The sequence below is a fragment of the Xenopus tropicalis genome, chromosome 8 (genome assembly GCF_000004195.4).
Source record: "Xenopus tropicalis strain Nigerian chromosome 8, UCB_Xtro_10.0, whole genome shotgun sequence".
Classification (NCBI taxonomy): domain Eukaryota; kingdom Metazoa; phylum Chordata; class Amphibia; order Anura; family Pipidae; genus Xenopus; species Xenopus tropicalis.
The window spans coordinates 25,727,312-25,748,705 of record NC_030684.2 but is presented as its reverse complement, the minus strand read 5'-3'; the positions used below and the strand labels follow the sequence as shown (position 1 = coordinate 25,748,705).

Sequence of the window (21,394 nt, the reverse complement as noted above, 5' to 3'; positions counted from 1 at the left end):
TTCATTCAACGGGCCCGGGCCTGGGCCTGGGCCTGTCCATGCTCAGTAGAGAGAAGAGGGCGGGGTTTGGCTGTATGTGTAGCTTTTCATTTTAATGCACTTGTCCCCCAGCGTGAAGAAAAACATAGCTGTGTGGTGTTCATACAGATGCGCAAGATTGGGGATTGTCTGCTCAAACTGGGTGGCACTTACTGACAATTGAAATTCAAGTTCTCTATTTTGTGAAAAATATTTGTATGTTAAAGTCCAATGTATTGTACAATCTCATAGTATGTGTGAGCGTAATGGTTGCTTGCAGGTGTCTGGCTCTGTGGCGCAATGGATAGCGCATTGGACTTCTAGTCGATCAAGATAAGATATTCAAAGGTTGTGGGTTCGAGTCCCACCAGAGTCAGGTTTTGATATTTCTGAAGTTCACTGGTCCTTAGGAAGCCCTTTCCAGAGCCATGTGACATGTATGCAGCAGTGCTAGTTTCACTGGTGCACTTTTTAGGGGGAAAAAAAATGAACCAGTCAAGGGAAATTTCTATAGCAGCATCTTGCTGCCATCTATTTAGGATTTTCACGTGACCTTGGCTAAGACATACAGTATATATCCCACTCCAGATACCTTGTGCAATGGTTATATACTAGACTTCAATAGAATGGAAAGTTCCACCAGCACACCCTTACCTCCTCCAATGTTTAGTACTTGGTGCATGGCCCAGAGAGTTGGCGCTCCCAACAAAGTCCATTAAGAAATTTTAGCCAGCACAACAAGTATGGTGCAAGCGGGGCTTAGCCCCCGCACATTCATTCAAGATAGCAATGTTTCGGGGGCGTACCCCTTCGTCAGGCATCGATGCCCGATGAAGGGGTACGCCCCCGAAACGTTGCTTTCTTGAATAAACACGCAGGCCGCTTGCACCATACTTATTGTGCTGGCTAAAATTTCTTATATACTAGACTTCCCAGATGAGATCTTATGGGATACAGGATAAATTTGCGTAAAAAAATTTGCGTCATAGAGCAAATACAAATTAACCCTCTGACGTGCTTCAATTTTAGACAATAATTAGTGGACACCACACCTAAAAAACTTCACAATATAGTCCACTCCAATGTGCTTATCAACTAAGTTTTCCTCCAAATAAAGTGAATTTGCATATTAATACTCTCAAATAATTTAATTGACTGTATCCTTAACCAATTGTGCATCTACTTACAGACCAAACTTTGGAGCGTTCAGCAAGATCTTTTGGGTAGAACTAAAACTCCCTGCTTCTCTGTCCTTACTTATTCCTGCTGCTGGACACATACACAACGGACATGTGTAAAATCCTAAACGTCATTCTAAAACCAATGATAAATTACACTCAAAAACAGCAAAAGTTTGCACACTCCCCTTGGTGTCTCTCTCCACCACTGACAAGTTTCGCTGACTGTCTTCCTCTGAGCGATGACATCCCTTCCCTTAGTCCATGTATATATTCTGTGTATTAGTAGCCATCGCCAGTGTGTCTGTGGCAGAGTTGTCAGACCATTTCACTTCAGGATGCAAGGCTTCCTATGGTTGTGGGTTTGATTCCTACCCAAGTCTTTGTGATCTGAGCAGTAGGTTTGAGTCCCCCCAGAGTCAGACTCTGGCCATGTTGTCTGGTTAGGCTAATACCATGCATAGCTTGTTCCATGCTTTCGGGTGCAGGCACAAGGTTGGGGGATTTTAAATTAGTGGGGCAAGTGTTTTTTGGCTTGCAGGGAATACACTAGGTACACACAAGGTAGGAGGATTTTACAGTAGCAGGGCGTAGCCCCGGGCCAGGAAAACTGCAGTAAAAAATTGGGGATTGTGCACCTTAAGTGGGTGCCACTTAGCATGCTAACATGTTGGAGCTCGAATTCTCTATTTATAAAAAAATGATTGTAGGTCGAATCCTGCGGGGGGTTATGGGGGCACGGTGGGGGACAGAGCAGGCGGGGGCACCCCCCAGTCCAACCCTGCCAGAACAAACCCCGCCCAGGTTCACTTTCCGCAGGCAGCATAGGGCAGGCAGAGTATGGCACACACAGGCAGCATAGGACAGGCAGAGTATGGCACACACAGGAAGCATAGGGCAGGCAGAATATGGCATTAACAGACAGCATAGGACAGGCAGATTATTGCACACATAGGCAGGGTAGGGCAGGGAGAGAATGGGGAGCAACACAAGGATGGAAAAAGTTCCTGGGGTGTGAATAAGAGCTATATTTGGTTCACTTTCCGCAGGCAGCATAGGACAGGCAGAGTATGGCACACACAGGAAGCATAGGGCAGGCAGAATATGGCATTAACAGACAGCATAGGGCAGACAGAGTATGGCACACCCAGGCAGCATAGGGCAGGCAGAGTATGGCACACCCAGGCAGCATAGGGCAGGCAGAGTATGGCACACACAGACAGAATAGGACAGGCAGATTATTGCACACATAGGCAGGGTAGGGCAGGGAGAGAATGGGGAGCAACACAAGGATGGAAAAAGTTCCTGGGGTGTGAATAAGAGCTATATTTGGTAGCCCTGTGTGGACTGGCAGCCTATAAAAGACTGTTTGGCTTTACACTGGGTTTTATGCAATGAACACTTGTCTCCAATCCAGAAATTCAAAAATGAGCACCTACTTTGAGGCCAATGGGAGCAACATCCAAGGGGCTGGGGAGCAACATGTTGCTCACAAACCACTGGTTGAAAAGCAAATTTATCATCACTGGGTGGTGTCAAATGTAGGGTACTCCCCCATGATAATAATCACTTACCTGGTACTGTGGCCTGTAGCTCCTGCTTAAACGGCTCCATCCCAGGGTACTTCTGTAAGAGCGCCACGGAGTGATCTTCTTCTTCATTCTTTGAAGGCCCTGGGCCAGCACATGTGCAATAGAGTAAAAAAGCTGGGGTTTTGCTTTGAGATCAGCTTGTCACTTTGCATGTGAGCCCTGAATGAAATCCAAAGAAGATTGCTCTGTGGTTCTTCACTCCCCCTTAGTGCGGCCTGCTTTTCTCTATGGATGGGCCTCTTTTTCCTAGTGTTCAGCTTGTATTCTGTGTTCTTAGGTGTCCAGTTTCAGTCAGGGGTTTTGTAAATCTGCGTACAAACTGGCAGAATTATCTCTCTTTAGCTTTATATGTTGCCGAATTTATTTTCAGTATGTATCTAGTTCAGTGCTGTCCAACTTCTACGGTGCCGAGGGCCGGAATTTCTCTAGCATACATGGTGGAGGGCCGCTAATGGAAGCCAGTTTTGACCACTCTCCTTTTTGAAACCACACCCACTTCAAACCACACCTATTTTATCACAATGGTGGTAGCACAGCAAAATCCCAAATGCTTGGTCCTTACTGTGGGGATATCAACCATCATTCATATGTGAAAGAATTATGTCATATTAAGATATACCCTTAAATTCCATATGCCTCCTCCTCCCCTGTGGATAGCAGAGTAACCCCCAGTACATAATTACACACCTTAGGGACCATTTAATGGCTATTTCCAACTGCTAACAAACTCCCACAACAAACCCCTGCCAGGTTCACCTCCCACAAGCAGCATAGGGCAAGCAGAGTATGGCACACACAGGCAGCACTCTGCCTGTCCTATGCTCTCTGTGTGTGCCATACTCTGCCTGTCCTACCCTGCCTGTGTGTGCCATACTCTGCCTTCTCTATGCTGCCTCTGTGTGCCATACTCTGCCTGCCCTACCCTGACTGTGTGTGCCATACTCTGCCTGCCCTACCCTTCCTGTGTGTGCCATACCCTCCCTGACCTATGCTGCCTGTGTGTGCCATACTCTACCTGCCCTATGCTGGCTGTATGTGCCATACTCTGCCTACAGTACCTATGTCTGAGGTGTGAAGAAGTGAACAATGGGAGTGATTACAGTCTGAGCCTGAGGTGTGAACACTGCAGGGGGTGAACAATGCAGGTATTAAAAGGTGTGAAAAACACAGGGGATTACATTTTTTTTTTTTTTTTTAAAGTATTTTTATTGATTTTGTTTTTTAACTAGAAAGGTTAGAAAGAGATAGGGAAGAGGGGAGGGAAAGGGAGCTGGACGGTCATTTCCTTCATTCCGCGGTTGTTGCTGTGGATTTGAGCCATGGGGACCAGACGCCTTCGAACTTGTTTATGCAGCCTCTGGCCAAGTAGGTGAGTTTGTACAACTGTAGCTGCGAGTTAATCAAGGCAATCCACTTGGCAAGTGTTGGTGGGGTTGCGCCCATCCAGTACATGGCTATGGTCTTTTTGGCATAGAAGAAAAGCAGTCTCATGAGGCATCTAGTATATGTTCTGGGCACCAGGGAGTCAAGTAAGCCTAGTAGGCATGTAGTTGGGTTATAGACTTGAGGGAGTGACAATTCTGTAGCCATAAAGTGTACAATTTGTCTCCAGAATTTCTGCGTATCAGGGCAGTCCCATATCAGGTGGAAGAAGTTAGCGGAGGGGGCCTTGCATCTCAAACAAGTGGGAGAGGCAAGTCTTCCAATGGTGTACAATTTATAGGGTGTAAAGTACGTTTGGTGAATAATTTTGAATTGTATGAGCTTGTCCCTAACACTCACTAGGGGTTGGTATAGGTTATCAATGATTTCGTCCCAGTCATCTGGGTCTAGGCGAATACCGCTTGATTCCCATTTATATTTTACTCTGGGCCGTGGGTCATACCTCTTGGATATCAGGTGTTTGTATGTGCTGGAAAGGAGTTTTCGTCTGGATGGTTGGGTTATTAATTCTTCCAGATCAGTGTGTTGTATTTGTGGCGGTGGTGTTGGGAATTGGGCTAAGCAAAGGTGTGAAATTTGGACATATCTGAATTCTGACAGGTCGGGTCGGGAGATAATTTGGCGTAATTGGAGTAAGGTGTTTAGGGCTCCGTTTGTATACAAGTGGTCTATACGTTTGAGTCCCAGTTTGGCCCAGGTTTCTGCTTCTGGGAAAGTTGCAAAGTGTTTGAGGTTGGTGTTGCCCCATATTGGTGCATCAGGGGATAGTAGCCCTGCTGCATTGGTGAGATGTGTCATGCTGTCCCACGCTCTTTTTGTGGCATCCAGGACAGGCGGTAAAGGGCTAATGTCTTTTCGGGTTCTATAGAGGGCGTTGTGTAGACTTTCAATGGAGGTGAAGTAAAGGGCTTCTAATAGTGATGCTGGGTTTTCGGTATCAAATGTTTTCCAATTGGCCACGTGGAAGGATTGGGAAGCTAAGTAGTATAGTTCGTAGTTGGGGGATGTTAGACCTAGTTGGTCTATGGGGGCGCTAAGTGTTGCTCTGGAAAGGGTAGGGGTTTTGTTTCCCCAGATGAATTCGGATTGTGTCCGGTCAATGTCTTGTAGGGCTTTCTTGGGTATGTGGGTGGGAGTATTACTGAAGATGTATAGATACTTTGGGAGAAAAATCATTTTACATATATTGATTCTTCCAATTAGTGTTAAAGGTAGTTTTGTCCAGAATTTAAGGGTGTCTTTAAATCGGTTATGGAGTGGATGGAGGTTATCTTGCAAGAAAAGGTTTGGGTCTTTATTAATATGTATACCTAGATATTTAAAGGAATTTGCGATTTTGAGGGTACATTCTGGTTCTGTCATTTGTGGTGTTTGTCCATCCAAGGGGAAGATTATGGATTTTTCAAAGTTAATTTGTAGCCCAGAGAATCTGCCAAAGCGTTTGACTATTTGGATCGCTGATGTGAATGAGTTGTGGGGTTCAGCAAGGTATAATAGTGTGTCATCCGCGTATAGTGAGATTTTTTCTTCAATTGTTTTATATACGAGGCCTTTGACTTGCTGGGAGTGCCTGATTGCAATTGCCATGGGTTCGATGGCGAGTGCGAAAAGGAGTGGGGAAAGGGGGCATCCCTGGCGGGTGCCTCGGGTGAGTGAGATTGTGGGGGATAGGATTCTGTTTACCCTGATAGTGGCTTTGGGTTCTTTGTACATAAGTTTAATCCATTTAATGAAGGTTGGGCCGAAGCTCATTCTAGCAAGGACTTCCCAAAGGTATGGCCACTCTATGGAGTCAAACGCCTTGGCAGTATCTAGGGACACCACCAATCTGGAACCCGGGTTCTCATGTGTGATTTGTAAGTTAAGAAAGAGTCTTCTAAGGTTGAAGCTGGTAGATTTGGATGGCATAAATCCTGTCTGGTCAGGTTCAACTAGAGTGGATATCACTTTTATGAGTCGTTTGGCTAAAATTTTGGCAAGGATTTTTATCTCCATATTGAGTAGGGATATTGGTCTGTATGAGGAGCAGAGTGTGGGGTCCTTTCCAGGCTTGGGTATGACTACTATGGTTGCATCATAGAATGATTTAGGGAGCGAGAAACTCTCAAGGGAGAACATTAGTGTTTCGTGCAGTTTAGGGACTATTTCCTTAACGTGTGCACGATACCATTCTATTATGAAACCGTCGGGTCCTGGGGATTTTCCTGGTGGAAGAGATAGTATGGCTTCTGCTATTTCAAATTGAGTGATCGGAGAATCAACATATTTTGTTTGTTGTCGTGCGAGTGCTGGTAGAGGGAGTGTGCTAAGGTAGTCATGGAGTTCTTGGTTAGAGTATTGTGCAGTCGATGTGTATAGTGAAGTGTAGTATTTACTAAACTCTGTGGCTATGTCAGTTGGTGAGATAAAGGTTTCTCCTGTGTTGGATATTATTTTGGGGACTGCTGTAGTGCTCTCTGGTGTTTTAGCTAGAAAAGCTAGGGGTTTGCCATTTTTGTCTCCATAGGCAAAGGTAGTGGCTGTGGCGTGTAACAGTTGTTTTTTAGTTAGTTCAAGTCGGTGTAGGTTGAGGTGTCTGAGGGCAGCGGCGAAGTCTCTGTAATTGTGTGGTGTAGGATCTGCTGTAAATATGGCTTCTGCGTTGTTTGTGGCTGTTTCAAGAGCTTGGAGGGTATCTTTTGTGTTGGATCGTGCTTTGGCGATAGCTGCTATCAAAGTCCCTCTAGCCACTGCCTTGAAGGCTTCCCATTCTATCTGAGGGGATACTGTAGGGGATTACATTTTTAAACAATACAGAGGGATTACAGCCTGAATCTGAGGTGAGAACCATGCAGGGGGCCAGTTAATCTCAGTACTGATACCATTTAATGCTTACTCAAAGGTAAGCCATCAAAGCAGCCAGACAGGTGGGGGGGTCACACAGATTGGGGTCGCGGGCCGCCAGTTGGACAGCACTGATCTAGTTCAACAATATTTGTAGCTGAAATGTTGCTATGACATTTTGTCATAGTATACTAAAAGCCAGTGGCGGTCTTGTGGCACTGTCGTTAGAGCGCTTCCTTTCAAGCTGTGAGTCTTTCTATGGTTGTGGGCTTGATTCCTACCCAAGTCTTTGTGCCCCTCTGTTCTGTTAAAGCCTGCTGTTAGACTCAGTGATCAAAGCATTCAGTTTGTACATTTGAGTCCCCCCCAGAGTCAAACTCTGACCATGTTGTCTGTTTAGGCTAATACCACACATAGCTTATTCTATGCTTTCAGGTGCAGGCACAAGGTAGCAGGACGTAACAGTAGTGGGGCAAGCGTTTTTCGGCTTGCAGGGAATACACTCTATGTGGCATTAGCCTTAGGCTAACTACATGTGCATGCAGTTTTAAGGAAAAAGAAGAAGAAAAGTTATAATCATTGGTTATGGTTCCCCCCCCCCCGTGCAGTTTGGAGGAAAAAGGAGAAGAAAAGTTATAATCACTGGTTATTATTCCCCCCCCCCCCCGTATTATAATCACTCAACTGATACTGTGAGCTGTAGCTCCTGTTGGCTAAAACAGCACCGGCCCAGGGTACTTCCAGGAGTGATCATTTTCTTACAATTTTTTTATTCTTTGTTTGCCCCAGTCCAGGAAACGTGCAGTAGAGTGGAAAAGCTGGGCTTTTGTTTTTAAATCGACTTTTCGTTTACTGAGAATGTGCCCCCTGTGTGAAGAACTAAGAATATTGCTCTGTGGTGCTCCTACAGATGTACAAAATTGGGGATTGTGCACCTAAAGTGGTAACATGTTGGATCTAGAGTTTTCTTTTTATAAAAAAAATATTGCAAGTCGAATTGCAATTTACTGTACAGTCTCACAGTATGTGTGGGTAGCATGTAATACAGGTGTCTGGCTCTGTGGCGCAATGGATAGCGCATTGGACTTCTAGATGAGGAAAGGTATTCAAAGGTTGTGGGTTCGAGTCCCACCAGAGTCGGCTTTTGTATGCAGGATAAAGTTCTTCTTGTTAATCATTGGTCTATATGTGAGCCCCTTTCTAAATCATTTCACAGGAGTGTATCACTGATATTTTCATTGGTGGGATACAAACTAAAAAGTATAGCGTTGTCTTGCCGCCACCAATTCTAGATTTTCCAGGTGTCCTTGGCTAATACTTACACTCTTGTCTGTGGGTTATAGGAAAAGTGGAAATATTTGCTCTGTTCCACATGCTTGAGTTTAAGTGTGCCGAGGGATTCCTTGGAAGGGAAAGAAAGATGGCAGCAAGGTGCTGCTATGGAAAAACTGATCAGTACAGGGAGCGCATTTGGTCTGCAAATGCGCTCCCTGTACTAAAAGAGACACATTTCCAGTTTAAAAAATGGAAATTCAGCTCTTAAGCGCATAGTAACTAGTTAAAAACTAGTCTGTTTGATCATCGGTGCATCAGCAGGGCCCCCCATCTGTGTTATAGGTAGGCATTTTGGGCGGGGGTAGGGAGGTGCTGCTACAATTGGGGACTGTGTTCAACTGCTAATGCTTTTTTTATCTAAACTCTGTGCCACATGGCAGATGGAATTACACTACAACACTACTCAGTTGTACTGTCCTTCTATACAGGGGCGCTTCTGCCATGAGGCGAGTTGAGAAACTCGCCTCAGGCGGCAGAAGCGCCCCAGTTACCAGGGGCGGCAAAAAGCCGCTCCTGGTAACTTTAAGAGACGAATTTCCGCGACAAATCTACCTGTTTGCGGGCGACTAATCTCCCCGAGTTGCCATCAGTTGCCATCCCACCGGCAAAAATGTAAGCCGGTGGGATGGCACACGCGGCGCCGCGATTTTGCCTCGCGAGGCAACTTCGGCGATTAGCTGAAATCGCCTGCGCAGCATGTACCATCCCACCGGCGACTTACATGTTTGCCAGTGGGATGGTAGTTCGGGGAGATTAGTCGCCCGTGACAAGGGAGATTTGTCACAGGCGACTAATCTCCCTGTGTGCCAGAGCCCTTATAGCAGTAGCCGGTAAGCTCTGTGGGCAGGGAGGCTGTTTAAATAGGCTTTTACGGTCCCAAACTAGGTACCACCTAGCATGAGGTACCAGTGAAATGTACTGGACGGTCTCACAGTGTGTATGGTTACAACTCACTTGTGGGCATGTGGCACAATGGATGGCACATTGATCAAGTTAAGTTATTTAAAGGTTGTGTGTTTGAGTTCCACCAGCGTTGGCTTTTAAATGCCTGGTACAGATTAAGCCCATCTTGTTGCTGTTGGCCCATATGTAAGTCCCTTCCAGAGCCATTTTATAGATAGATTTCCCAAACTAAAAAGCATTTCCAACTGATATCTTGACTAGACTCCTATATGATGTCTCTGACAGGGCTCCCACTTTTCTTTCCTTGTTGTGGTCCTGCTTTCCTCTGTGGTGGCCTAATTGGCTCTATGTTTTCTCTAATTGGCCTCTTTTTTACAAGTGTTCAGCTACTATTCTGTGTTCTTAGTTGGTGGGATTCAGTCATAAACTAAAGGTGGCCATACACGGGCCGACTATAGCTGCCGATATCGGTCCCTTGGACCGATTCGGCAGCTAATCGGCCCGTGTATGGGGAGAGCAGATCGGCCTGGCCGACCGATATCTGGCCTGAAATTGGCCAGATCTCGATCGGCCAGGTTAGAAAATCTGGTCGGATCGGGGACCGCATCGGCTCGTTGATGCGGTCCCTGATCCGACTGCCCCATTGCCGCCCACATAATCCGATCGTCTGGCCCCAGGGCCAAACGATCGGATTATTATTTTTTTTACCTAAATGGTCCCCGATATCGCCCACCCGTAGGTGGGGATATCGGGGGAAGATCCGCTCGCTTGGCGACATCGCCAAGCGAGCGGATCTGCTCGTGTATGGCCACCTTAAGGCTGTGAGTTTGATTGAAGACATTCTTTGTATCTAGCCATGCTTGTTTAATTGATCAGTATATTAGATAAAGTTAGAACAAGTTAAGCTAAATGTACCACATGATTTGGTTGTTTAAAGGCATTCTGTCATGATTTTTATGGTGTACTTTTTTTCTAAATGTCACTGTTTACATAGCAAATAATTCACCATTTACATTTTTTTATTCTTAAACCAGCAAATGTATTTTTGTTGGTTGTAATATTAGTGTGTAGGCACCATCTCTTGTGCCAGAGCTTGAGCTTTCAGAAGGAGCCAGTGCTACACATTAGAACTGCTTTCAGGTAACCTATTGTTTTTCCCAAGCCAAACTTGGATTTCTTACTATTGAGCGCTATTCTGATCTACCACTTTTAGCAATACAGATTTCAATGCAGGATTGTATTGTAAAAGCTCTATTAACTGGTGCGTTTTGAAAAAAAACATGTTTTCCCATGACAGCAAAGTTTCTGATCCGGCTATGTGTTGCAATGGCTAGTGTATTGGGCTTCTAGTTGATGATTGCAACACCTTCACATTTTGTGGGTTCGATTTACGCCAGAGTTAGTGTTTACAGCACAATCAATAGATCTTTGAGTTATAGAAGTAAATGTGGCCATACACAAGCAGATTTAAGCTGCTGATTTGAGTCCATTATATCGATTCGGCAGGTTATCTGCTCATGTAAGTTGGGTGACTGTATCGGGAAAAGGGTATTTGGCGAGCAAATCTTATAATGTATGGCCACCTTTAGATAGTTGAACCCAGCTGAGTGGATCTTTGTTTATGTTGGTCAGTTAAACTAACTACACATGCATCAACATTTCAATAATTTGTTGAAACTGGGAGCCTTATAATGTATTTATTGAATTTTCTAAAAAGGAGAAAATGTACGTAGTTAGTCACAGTTATTCTATTACAATGTTTCAAATTATGTAGATAGTTATAGAGACAAATAGATTGCAGAAATATAATTTAAATATAGTCATCAAACATATATAAACAGTCTAACAAAGTGACTCACATTGGGCCGAGCCCTGTTTCATAATCAGGAGAGATGAGTGTATGTTGATAACAACCTGGTTATTCTTTAACTTCTGTGGGGTTCAGTTTGTTGTGATCTCATATCTTGTAAAGGGTTCTGCATATAATTTTATGTTTTCATAATAGGCTGATTGTTCTGTAGAAGTTCTGTGTCATAACACGTGGTATTGTGTAGGGAATATATTGTTATATGTCTGATGTGCCTGGGAAGGGAAGTAATATAAACTGACCAGTGTGAAAAGAATTTAGTTGTGGTTTGATCCCTATGTTCCATTATCTCCAACCAATCCATATAAAAGATATAATGTAGTTTTTGCTTAGCCAGGTCTATGGTGGTTATTCTGGTATAAGCCAAAGATGTAGAATTGTCTTGCGTTTGGCTGCAGCTAATCGTTCTGCTAGGGCTAGTGGGGTGGGTCGGTGTAGTTTGTTAAAAAGGGCCCATTCAAAAGATAGGTGTACTGATTTGCCTGTTAAGTAAAGGCCCCCATACACGGGCCGACTGTAGCTGCCGATATCGGTCCCTTGGACCGATTCGGCAGCTAATCGGCCCGTGTATGGGGAGAGCAGAGCGGCCTGGCCGACCGATATCTGGCCTGAAATTGGCCAGATCTCGATCGGCCAGGTTAGAAAATCCGGTCGGATCGGGGACCGCATCGGCTCGTTGATGCGGTCCCCGATCCGACTGCCCCATTGCCACCCACATAATCCGATCGTTTGGCCCTAGGGCCAAACGATCGGATTATTTTTTTTTTTACCTAAATGCTCCCCGATATCGCCCACCCATAGGTGGATCTGCTCGTGTATGGCCACCTTAAGTCTAGTAAGTACTAATTTGTGTCCAGAAACTTGTCTCTGAACTTGTACCTTTTGGCACATTCAGAGCCAGTGCTCTAAGTCTGCACCTGGGGTGTAGAAGCGTAAACAATTACAGGTATGGGACCCCTTATCCGGAAACCCGTTATCCAGAAAGCTCCGAATTACAGAAAGCCTGTCTCCCATAGACTCCATTATAAGCAAATAATTCAGAATTTTAAAACTGATTTCCTTTCTCTCTGTAGTAATAAGACAGTACCTTGTAATTGATTTCAACTAAGATATACTGTACATAATCCTTATTGGATGCAAACCAATCCTGTTGGGTTTAATAAATGTTTTATTGATTTTTTAGTAGACTTAAGGTATGGAGATCCAAATTACGGAAAGACCCCTTATCCGGAATACACTTGGTCCCGAGCATTCTGGATAACGGGTCCTATACCTGTACTAGTGGAGAAGGATACATGAAGGATTAAGTTGTTTAGACCAATTAGCAAGGTGGGGTTACCAATCCACAATTAGTATATTGAATAGATGGGAGATAATTTTAATTTTTGTCAGATCGAATGCCATACCTTGTATGTATGTGTAAATAAAGGATGTTCTCGCATTTTAGGTGAGATCTTCATAAAAGGTATATGGAGGAGATTGTTTCTGGATAGTCTGGCTGCTGGGAATTGATCAGTTGTGGTGTATATGTCATTATGCCATAACCAGCCTCCTATGTATCTAGTGAGAGCCGCTTCATTATATTCATTAAGTAAACCTATCACTTTCGATTGTTGTCATTTGATAAAGCCAAATATATGATTTACTTGTATAAGGTCTGATCAGATATGGTAACATTTGAAGGACGTATAGCAATTTAGGTAAAAAAATGTATAGGTCCAAGGTTTGTAAAGAATCTATTTTGTGCCTCAGATTCAGTTTGTATAGATCTGTATGTTGTTTTGGAATTTTGATGCCTAGAAATTTTATATAAGCGTGGACCATTCTGTTTTAAGGATCTGATTAAGAAGTAATGCTTCTGATTTCTCTAAATTTATACAGAATCTTTTTTATAGCACTAAATCTATTTTATTATTTGTAGTAAGGTTGGGATATCTTGTTAGGGGTTATTATTAAACAGCATGATGTTGTCTGCGAATGCTACAAGTTTTTGAAGTGTTTGGCCTATTTGAATGCCAGAAAACTGTGGATGGGACAAAATGTTTCGGATAAGACGATCTATGGTTGGCATCTTTCTTCCAATTCCTAGGCATCCTATGCATAGGCCTATTTGCAAGACTGGACATTTCTACTCTCTTGCAAATGCTCGGGTCCAAGTGTGCCAATGGATGCCTGGAAAGGGTAAGAAAGATGGCAGCAAGGTGCTGCTATTGAAACTCTTAACCTGATTTCACCACGACCTGTGTTCGTTTTCCTCAATGCATAGCTGGTCTCCTGAGTTCTTTGTAGACAATTTTGGGGGTGCTAATGAAATTGCTAATGAAATTGGGGATTGTGCATGCAAACTAATTGGGGAGTTCTCTGTTTTATGAAAGGTTACTTCTAGGTGAAAGTGTAATGTTCTATATAATCTCACAGTGTGTGTGTGGGTACTGGTGCATTTTGTGTCTTATAGGTGGAAGTGTGAGGTAATTAACGGTCTCACAGTGCATGTGTGGGTACAGGTCACTTGTCGGTGTGTAGCTTGACCTATATAGCTCTGTAGCACAATGGATAGTGCGTTGGACTTCTAGTTAGGTAGTCTGAGGTATTCAAAGGCTCTGGTTTTGAGTCCCACCAGAGTCAGGTTTTGAAAGTCTGGTGTAGATAAAGCCTAACTTCAGCATTAGTTATAGATTCAATAACATTCAGGCATAGTACTGTCCACCTCTCAGATCACTGCATGCATCAATAGCTAATGTATAAGACTTCAAGGCTGTGAGTCTAGCTATACTGATACAGCCTGCTTATATTACACTTCAATATAGGTAGAGCATGTTATACAAATGTGTATGGGTTTGGAGTTAGTCCCTTCTCATGTCTTCTTGTTATAGCAACTGTACCAAATGATTTGGCAGGATAATAAAGTTAGGCACTGCCCTCCTGCTGTTTGATAAAAGTTCACCGGCCCAGGGTACTTCTGCAGGAGCACCATGGAGGGATCATCTTCTTTCATTTCTTCATCCTTCGATGGCCCCGGCCCAGGACACGTGCAGAAGATTTCAGCTTTTCACTTAACTGTGCCCTTAGTGTGAAGAACAAAGAAATTGAAGAAGATCCACTCTGTGGTGCTCCTACACATATACCAAATAGGGGATTGCATGCCCAAACTGGGTGCCACTTAGTATACTAAGTATACTAATACTTGTAGGTAAAAGTGTGATGTAATTTGCGGGTTGATGTTATATGCATATGGCTGGAACAATGGATAATGCATTTGACTTCTAGTTGATAGTGATAAGGAGTTCAAAGGTTGTGGGTTTCTGTCCCACCAAAGTCAGCTCTTGAATGCTAGGCGCAGATAAAGACCCCACTTATTAATCTATATGTGAGCCCTCGTCATGAGCTATTTGACATGAGTGCACCATTGATAATTGTCCCCCCACCACTCTGGGGGGGTGGGGGGATAAATAGTGAAAGGTTCCATAGCTTTGTCCTGCTGGTATCATTCTTAGATGTTCCAAGCGTCGTTGGCTAAAATTGATTTTGAGAAAGTTGATTTTTTCTTTATTCCACATATTTGAGCTTAAGTATGTAGAGGGATGCTGGTAAGGTAAGATGGATGGCAGAAACATGCTGCTATTGAAACTTTTTCTAAAAGTGAGAAAAAAAACATAATTCACTGGTGACTAATATTATGCCACACCCCTGTGAATAAGAGTTTTGTAGCAGTAGTAGGTACAGGTAAAATCATTGAGGTGCCTAAGAACTTTTAGCTATGATAATGTTGCCTGGCTAAGTTAGCTATACATGCACAGATTTTGTGCACAATTTTATTGGTTTAAACACGATCTGTTTGTGTGTTTTCCTCTGTGTATGGGACTCTTTTACCTAGTGATCATCTTGTATTCTGTGTTCTTAGCTGCCAGTTTCAATCAGGCATAGTGGTAACTCTCTATACTTTACCCAAACTGTTATCTCAATTTAACATTATATGTTGCCCAATTTATTTTCAGTATTTGGTTCAACAATATTATCTGAAATGTTGCTATAACATTTGGTCATAGTGTACTAGCTGCTAATGCCGGCCTTTCTCTGGCGCTATTGTTAGAGCACGTCTCTTCAAGATACAAAACTTCCTAAGGTTGTTAGTTTGTCTTCCAGGCAAGGCAGGTTTCTGTTAGGATCAGTGCATTAGACTTTAATGTAGTTTGAGCAAGTTATACAAACGTGGGTTTCAATCCCACAAGATTTATAAATCTCTATTTATAAAAAAATGCTTTTAGGTAGACTTGTGATTAACGTTAGGGCTCACAGTGTGTGTAGGTACAAATGCATGCATGTGTCTGGCTCTGTGGCGCAATGGATAGCGCATTGGACTTCTAGTTGATGCAAGATATTCAAAGGTTGTGGGTTCGAGTCCCTCCAGAGTCGGCTTTTAAATGTCTGGTGCAGGTTAAGGCCAACAGGTCTATACAGGGGTGTGTTTGATTCCCACCAGAGTTGGGTTTGCCTTAGTTGTAGATGAAATGTTGCAATAACTTTCAGGCATGATGCTGTCCACCTCACAGGTCACTCCATGCCTCAATAGCTAATGTGTAAGACTTTAAGGCTGTGAGTCTAGTTATACTGATACAGCCTACTTACGTTACACTTCAATATAGACAGAGCCAATCACAGCCCTTATTTGTAACTTTTTTCATGATGAGTCACACAAGCATGAAAAAAGTTCCAAATAAGGGCTTTGATTGGCTGTGTGATAGCCCCATGTGGACAGCTGGCCTGCAGGAGGCTCTGCTTGTGCTGTGATTGGTTATGTGATAGCCCCATGTGGACTGCTGGCCTGCAGGAGGCTCTGCTTGTGCTGTGATTGGCTATTTGGTAGCCCCGTGTGGACTACTGGCCTGCAGGAGGCTTTGCTTGGAGTAAAACTGTGTCTCTGTGCCTCCAAAACTTGCCTCCAAGCCAGAAATTCAAAAATGGGCACCTACTTTGAGGTTACTGAGAGCAACATCAAAGGGGGTGGTGAGCAACATGCTGCTAACGAGCCACTGGTTGGGGATCACTGAGCTAAGGTATTCAAAAGTTTTCGTTTGGAGTCCCAGAAGAGTTTTTAAATGCCACATGCAGATAAAGCCCAACTTCCCGAGCCATATCACAGGAGCGCTCCATAGATAGAGTCCCAAATTGAAAAAGCATTCCAACTGATTATACTTGTGTAAGACGTCCCTGAAAGGGCTCCCACTTTTTCTCCATTATTGCGGTTCTGTTTTCCTCTGTGTATGGGACTCTTTTACCTAGTGATCATCTTGTATTCTGTGTTCTTACTGCCGGTTCCAATCAGGCATAGTGTGAATCTTGGTAACTCTCTATACTTTACCCAAACTGTTATCTCTATTTAACATTATATGTTGCCCAATTTATTTTCAGTATTGTATTTGGTTCAACAATATTATCTGAAATGTTGCTATAACATTTGGTCATAGTGTGCCGGCCTTTCTGTGGCGCAATTGTTAGAGCACGTCTCTTCAAGATACAAAACTTCCTATGATTGTTAGTTTGTCTTCCAGGCAAGGCAGGTTTCTGTTAGGATCAGTGCATTAGACTTTAATGTAGTTTGAGCAAGTTATACAAACTTGTGGGTTTGAATCCCACAAGATTTATAAATTTTCTTTTATAAAAAAAATGCTTTTAGGTAGACTTGTGATTTATGTTACGGTCTCACAGTGTGTGTAGGTACAAAAGCATGTGTGTGTCTGGCTCTGTGGCGCAATGGATAGCGCATTGGACTTCTAGTTGATAAAAGATATTCAAAGGTTGTGGGTTCGAGTCCCACCAGAGTCGGCTTTTGAATGCCTGGTGCAGATAAAGGCCAACAGGTCTATACAGGGGTGGGTTCGATTCCCACCGGAGTCGGGTTTAGCATTAGTTGTAGATGAAATGTTGCAATAACATTCAGGCATGGTGCTATCCACCTCACAGGTCACTTCATGCCTCAATAGCTAATGTGTAAGACTTCAAGGATGTGAGTCTAGCTATACTGATACAGCCTACTTACATTACACTTCAATATAGATAGAGCCAATCACAGCCCTTATTTGGAACTTTTTTCATGATGAGTCACACAAGCATGAAAAAAGTTCCAAATAAGGGCTGCGATTGGCTGTTTGGTAGCCCCATGTGGACTGCTGGCCTGCAGGAGGCTCTGCTTGGAGTAAAACTGTGCCTCTGTGCCTCCAAAACTTGCCTCCAAGCCAGAAATTCAAAAATGGGCACCTACTTTGAGGTTACTGGAAGCAACATCAAAAGGGTGGTGGAGTCCCAGAAGAGTTTTTCAATGCCACATGCAGATAAAGCCCAACTTCTCAAGCCATATCACAGGAGCGCTCCATAGATAGAGTCCCAAATTGAAAAAGCATTCCAACTGATTATACTTGTGTAAGACGTCCCTGAAAGGGCTCCCACTTTTTCTCCATTATTGCGGTTCTGTTTTCCTCTGTGTATGGGACTCTTTTACTTAGTGATCATCTTGTCTTCTGTGTTCTTAGCTGCCCAGTTTCAATCAGGCATAGTGGTAACTCTCTATACTTTACCCAAACTGTTATCTCAATTTAACATTATATGTTGCCCAATTTATTTTCAGTATTTGGTTCAACAATATTATCTGAAATGTTGCTATAACATTTGGTCATAGTGTACTAGCTGCTAATGCCGGCCTTTCTCTGGCGCAATTGTTAGAGCACGTCTCTTCAAGATACAAAACTTCCTAAGGTTGTTAGTTTGTCTTCCAGGCAAGGCAGTTTTCTGTTAGGATCAGAGCATTAGACTTTAATGTAGTTTGAGCAAGTTATACAAACTTGTGGTTTGAATCCCACAAGATTTATAAATTTCTATTTATAAAAAAAATGCTTTTTGGTAGACTTGTGATTTATGTTACGGTCTCACAGTGTGTGTAGGTACAAAAGCATGTGTGTGTCTGGCTCTGTGGCGCAATGGATAGCGCATTGGACTTCTAGTTGATGTAAGATATTCAAAGGTTGTGGGTTCGAGTCCCACCAGAGTCAGCTTTTGAATGCCTGGTGCAGATAAAGGCCAACAGGTATATACAGGGGTCGGTTCAATTCCCACCACAGTCGGGTTTAGCATTAGTTGTAGATGAAATGTTGAAGTAACATTCAGGCATGGTGCTGTCTACTTCACAGGTCACTCCATGCCTCAATAGCTAATGTGTAAGACTTCAAGGCTGTGAGTCTAGCTATACTGATACAGCCTACTTACATTACACTTCAATATAGACAGAGCCAATCACAGCCCTTATTTGGAACTTTTTTCATGATGAGCCACACAAGCATGATAAAAGTTCCAAATAAGGGCTGTGATTGGCTTTGTGATAGCCCCATGTGGACAGCTGGCCTGCAGGAGGCTCTGCTTGTGCTGTGATTGGCTATTTGGTAGCCCCATGTGGACTGCTGGCCTGCAGGAGGCTCTGCTTGTGCTGTGATTGGCTATTTGGTAGCCCCATGTGGACTGCTGGCCTGCAGGAGGCTCTGCTTGGAGTAAAACTGTGTCTCTCTGCCTCCAAACCTTGCCTCCAAGCCAGAAATTCAAAAATGGGCACCTACCTTGAGGTTACTGGGATCAACATCAAAGGGGGTGGTGAGCAACATGCTGCTAACGAGCCACTGGTTGGGGGTCACTGAGCTAAGGTATTCAAAGGTTTTCGTTTGGAGTCCCAGAAGAGTTTTTAAATGCCACATGCAGATAAAGCCCAACTTCCCGAGCCATATCACAGGAGCGCTCCATAGATAGAGTCCCAAATTGAAAAAGCATTCCAACTGATTATACTTGTGTAAGACGTCCCTGAAAGGGCTCCCACTTTTTCTCCATTATTGCGGTTCTGTTTTCCTCTATGTATGGGACTCTATTACCTAGTGATCATCTTGTCTTCTGTGTTCTTAGCTGCCGGTTTCAATCAGGCATAGTGTGAATCTTGGTAACTCTCTATACTTTACCCAAACTGTTATCTCTATTTAACTTTATATATTGCCCAATTTATTTTCAGTATTTGGTTCAACAATATTATCTGAAATGTTGCTATAACATTTGGTCATAGTGTACTAGCTGCTAACGCCGGCCTTTCTCTGGCGCAATTGTTAGAGCACGTCTCTTCAAGATACAAAACTTCCTAAGGTTGTTAGTTTGTCTTCCAGGCAAGGCAGTCTCTATGGCAGGTTTCTGTTAGAATAAGTGCATTAGACTTTAATGAATTTTGAGCAAGTTATACAAACTTGTGGGTTTGAATCCCACAAGATTTATAAATTTCTATTTATAAAAAAAATGCTTTTTGGTAGACTTGTGATTTATGTTACGGTCTCACAGTGTGTATAGGTACAAAAGCATGTGTGTGTCTGGCTCTGTGGCGCAATGGATAGCGCATTGGACTTCTAGTTGATGCAAGATATTCAAAGGTTGTGGGTTCGAGTCCCACCAGAGTCGGCTTTTGAATGTCTGGTGCAGATAAAGGCCAACAGGTCTATACAGGGGTGGGTTTGATTCCCACCAGAGTCGGGTTTAGCATTAGTTGTAGATGAAATGTGGAAGTAACATTCAGGCATGGTGCTATCCACCTCACAGGTCACTCCATACCTCAATAGCTAATGTGTAAGACTTCAAGGCTGTGAGTCTAGCTATGCTGATACAGCCTACTTACATTACACTTCAATATAGATAGAGCCAATCACAGCCCTTATTTGGAACTTTTTTCATGATGAGTCACACAAGCATGAAAAAAGTTCCAAATAAGGGCTGTGATTGGCTATTTGGTAGCCCCATGTGGACTGCTGGCCTGCAGGAGGCTCTGCTTGGAGTAAAACTGTGTCTCTCTGCCTCCAAAACTTGCCTCCAAGCCAGAAATTCAAAAATGGGCACCTACTTTGAGGTTACTGGGAGCAACATCAAAGGGGGTGGTGAGCAACATGCTGCTAACGAGCCACTAGTTGGGGATCACTGAGCTAAGGTATTCAAAGGTTTTCCTTTGGAGTCCCAGAAGAGTTTTTAAATGCCACATGCAGATAAAGCCCAACTTCCCGAGCCATATCACAGGAGCGCTCCATAGATAGAGTCCCAAATTGAAAAAGCATTCCAACTGATTAGACTTGTGTAAGACGTCCCTGAAAGGGCTCCCACTTTTTCTCCATTATTGCGGTTCTGTTTTCCTCTATGTATGGGACTCTTTTACCTAGTGATCATCTTGTATTCTGTGTTCTTAGCTGCCCAGTTTCAATCAGGCATAGTGGTAACTCTGTATACTTTACCCAAACTGTTATTTCAATTTAACATTATATGTTGCCCAATTTATTTTCAGTATTTGGTTCAACAATATTATCTGAAATGTTGCTATAACATTTGGTCATAGTGTACTAGCTGCTAACGCCGGCCTTTCTCTGGCGCAATTGTTAGAGCACGTCTCTTCAAGATACAAAACTTCCTATGGTTGTTAGTTTGTCTTCCAGGCAAGGCAGTTTTCTGTTAGGATCAGAGCATTAGACTTTAATGTAGTTTGAGCAAGTTATACAAACTTGTGGTTTGAATCCCACAAGATTTATAAATTTCTATTTATAAAAAAAATGCTTTTTGGTAGACTTGTGATTTATGTTACGGTCTCACAGTGTGTGTAGGTACAAAAGCATGTGTTTGTCTGGCTCTGTGGCGCAATGGATAGCGCATTGGACTTCTAGTTGATGTAGGATATTCAAAGGTTGTGGGTTCGAGTCCCACCAGAGTCGGCTTTTGAATGCCTGGTGCAGATAAAGGCCAACAGGTCTATACAGGGGTCGGTTCAATTCCCACCACAGTCGGGTTTAGCATTAGTTGTAGATGAAATGTTGAAGTAACATTCAGGCATGATGCTGTCTACTTCACAGGTCACTTCATGCCTCAATAGCTAATGTGTAAGACTTCAAGGCTGTGAGTCTAGCTATACTGAAACAGCCTACTTACATTACACTTCAATATAGACAGAGCCAATCACAGCCCTTATTTGGAACTTTTTTCATGATGAGCCACACAAGCATGATAAAAGTTCCAAATAAGGGCTGTGATTGGCTATGTGATAGCCCCATGTGGACAGCTGGCCTGCAGGAGGCTCAGCTTGAGCTGTGATTGGCTATTTGGTAGCCCCATGTGGACTGCTGGCCTGCAGGAGGCTCTGCTTGTGCTGTGATTGGCTATTTGGTAGCCCCATGTGGACTGCTGGC

General features: G+C 43.4%; 6 non-coding genes across 6 annotated transcripts; all 6 read left to right on the top strand.

The window, feature by feature from the left end:
* Positions 1-304: 304 nt before the first annotated feature.
* On the top strand, positions 305-394 carry trnar-ucu. The gene is given in 2 exon segments: positions 305-341; positions 359-394. It is a non-coding gene; the product is annotated as a tRNA-Arg (tRNA).
* A 7,714-nt stretch (positions 395-8,108) lies between these two features.
* trnar-ucu lies at positions 8,109-8,194 on the top strand. The gene is given in 2 exon segments: positions 8,109-8,145; positions 8,159-8,194. It is a non-coding gene; the product is annotated as a tRNA-Arg (tRNA).
* Positions 8,195-16,896: 8,702 nt separating this feature from the next.
* trnar-ucu lies at positions 16,897-16,982 on the top strand. The gene is given in 2 exon segments: positions 16,897-16,933; positions 16,947-16,982. It is a non-coding gene; the product is annotated as a tRNA-Arg (tRNA).
* Positions 16,983-18,116: 1,134 nt separating this feature from the next.
* trnar-ucu lies at positions 18,117-18,202 on the top strand. The gene is given in 2 exon segments: positions 18,117-18,153; positions 18,167-18,202. It is a non-coding gene; the product is annotated as a tRNA-Arg (tRNA).
* A 1,346-nt stretch (positions 18,203-19,548) lies between these two features.
* On the top strand, positions 19,549-19,634 carry trnar-ucu. Its single transcript is given in 2 exon segments — positions 19,549-19,585; positions 19,599-19,634. It is a non-coding gene; the product is annotated as a tRNA-Arg (tRNA).
* A 1,203-nt stretch (positions 19,635-20,837) lies between these two features.
* On the top strand, positions 20,838-20,923 carry trnar-ucu. The gene is given in 2 exon segments: positions 20,838-20,874; positions 20,888-20,923. It is a non-coding gene; the product is annotated as a tRNA-Arg (tRNA).
* Positions 20,924-21,394: the final 471 nt, after the last annotated feature.